The sequence below is a fragment of the Cryptomeria japonica genome, chromosome 3, assembly GCF_030272615.1.
Source record: "Cryptomeria japonica chromosome 3, Sugi_1.0, whole genome shotgun sequence".
In the NCBI taxonomy this organism is placed as follows: domain Eukaryota; kingdom Viridiplantae; phylum Streptophyta; class Pinopsida; order Cupressales; family Cupressaceae; genus Cryptomeria; species Cryptomeria japonica.
This window is the reverse complement of record NC_081407.1, coordinates 261,155,574-261,158,529: the sequence shown is the minus strand read 5'-3', so window position 1 is coordinate 261,158,529 and position 2,956 is coordinate 261,155,574.

The following is a 2,956-nucleotide window of genomic DNA, read 5'->3' as shown; positions in this document are numbered from 1 at the left end:
TATATACAAGCTCTGTTTTCAAAAACTCACACTTTTCAAGGTTAATCTTGAGTTGTGTCTCCTTCAATTTCTTCAAGACCATCTCCATATGCTTGAGGTGTTCCTTCTTAGACTTGTTGAAGATCAAAATGTCATCAAGATACACAATAAAAAATCTACCAATAAACTCAACTAAGACTTCATTCATGAGCCTTTGGAAGGTATTGGGTACATTGGTGAGGCCAAATGGCATCACCAACCACTCAAATAAGTCTGCATTGGTTCTAAAGGTTGTATTCAATTCATCTCTAGGTGTGATTCTAATTTGAAGATAACCAGACTTCTAGTCCACCTTTGTGAAGTAGCTTGCACCTCCTAGATTGTCCAATAGGTCCTCAATCCTTGGCATGGGAAACTGGTACCTTATAGTAATCTTATTGATTGCTCTAGAGTCATTGCACATTCTCCATTTCCCTCCCTTTTTAGGCACTAACATAGTAGTAACAACACATGGACTCAAACTCTTCTTGATAAACCCTTTGTCTAAGAGTTCTTGCACTGGTTTGGCGATCTCTTCATTTTGACTAGGTGTCATTTTATAGGCAACTTTGTTTGGTAGATTGGCCCCTGGTATTAAGTCTATTTGATGGTTCACATCTCTCATTGGAGGCAAAGAATTAGGAATTTCATCTCTTATTACTTTTGCATATTGTCTGAGTAGACCTTGCACCTCTTGAGGCACTTCAGTCATTAGATCTGCCTTAGCTTCATCTCTAGGCTTCAACACTATAACATGGCCTTGATGACCTTCTTGCTTCAACACTTTGAGAAAATATTTACCTCTCATCAACATCACACTTGAGACTATTTTATTTTCTTCCTTTGGATCAGGTAGTGGACCCATTTGGTACTTCTTCCCATTCTTGGTGATAAGATAGTTGTTCTTTTCTCCATCATGACTAGCTCTCACATCATACTGCCATGGATGACTCAACAAAAAATGACAAGCATCCATAGGCAATATGTCATATAATAATTTGTCCTTATACTCACCAATTTCAAAGTCCACCCATGCTTGTTCATCCACCAAGACATGTTGACCCTAGTTGAGCCATGATACCTTGTAAGGAGCGAGATGAGGTAATCTTTTTAGTTTGAGTTTGTCTACCATTTCAACTAAGACAATTTTCTCAGTTGAACCCAAATCTACTATCACCTTACAAATTTTCCCATATGACCTACAAGTGGTCCTGAACAAACTTTTCCTTTGTAGTGGCTCTTGAGCTTGGGGTATCTTGAGTATTGTCCTTCTCATCATTGAGTTTTCTCCATTTGTCATTGGCCCTACCTTTCTGATTGAAGATGTCACACTCTGAGTGTCCTCCTCTTGCACCAATTGATTCCTTCTTTCACCTATGTAAGAGCTTGAGGAACTTGAGGATTTTCCTGGGCATTTACTCATGGTATGCCCAACTTGATTGTAATGATAACACCTACCAGTGAAGACTGTGTTCCCTCTTCCTGATTTTCCAAACCTACCCCTATAATTGCTCCTTCCTCTAAAGGGTCCTCTAAATTTTCCTCTCTAAGAGTCCCCACCGCCTTCTTGGTTTTGCTGCTCTTCATTTCTTGATGATTTCTGCCCCCTACCAAAGGTTCCTCTACCTCTGAAATTATTACCACCTCTATGTTTATGATTTTGTTCACTTCTCCTCTTGATCTTCTCCTTTTCCCTTAAGGCAAATTGAAAACACTTATGGACAGTGTTAGGTGTGAGGATACTTATCTCATCTTGTATGTTTTGTCTAAGGCCATTCATGTACTTGGCCAACTTCTCCACTTCATTCTCATGCCTTCTATCCCTCAAACCGAGTTTGTGGAATTCCTCAATGTATGCATTGACATCTAACTTCCTTTGTTTCAGATTTTGTAGTCTCTTATGTGTTTGAATTTCATAATCCCCTAGAAGGAATTGTGCCTTAAGTCTGATCTTCATATGCTCCCATGAAGTTATCTTTTTCTTACCTTCTTGTATCCTTTCTTCTTGCATCATATTCCACCAAACCAATGCTGATCCTCTCAATCTTGATTTGGCCACATTGACTCTTTTCTCCTCTACTACCTCTTTATAATAAAAGTGATTATTTAGGGCCTGTATCCAATCTAGCAACTCTTCTCCATTGAGATTTCCTCAATAGGTGGGTAATCCATCCAAGTTGTCTTTGGAAATGGATTTGACTGCATCCAAGAATAGCTTTTGGTCTTGACGCATTGCTACTACTGTTGTTCCTCCCCATATTCCACTTCTTCATCAGTCTCATCTCCCCATTGTGTCTTTACCTTCCCCTTCTCCTTCTTAACCTCTCTGGTTCCTCTACTTCCTTCTGCATCCCTCAATCCTTCTATCATCTCGGTCACCAACTGTCAGATGGCTTCTAGAGTCATTGCCTTTGGAGGCATTGAAACTTGCTTCTGATTCTTCACAATCTGACATACACCAAATCTTTCAAAAAATGGCTCTGATACCACTCTGATGTAGAGAGTCTTGGAGCTTGATCCAATACACCTTCTTGAGTGATTTGTCTCACTCAACCCTTCAACTACTCAAGCCCTTTCAATGAGCACTAGTAGGGGTTTTTTCTACTAAAACCTCCAAGGTTTGAACCACTATGGCTTTCCTCCAAGTTATAACCACTGGTCTTAGACAATCAACTCCTCCTATTGAGGTTGCCTCCTCAATCACACACACACCACTCCAGGGCTCCAACACTCCTGCAAGGATCTCAACACATAACCACCTTCAATGGACTCACAATGCATCTACAAAGTGTCCTTGAAGTATTTTGAGGCTTTTAGGATCATGAAACCCATCGCTTTGGCTTTCTAACCTTTCTAGGTCTCTATTGGGCTCAAATAGGCCTAATTGAGTTAACCCTCCCTTAGCGGTTTTAGGGTCTTAGTTTGCAAACTTCCCAAA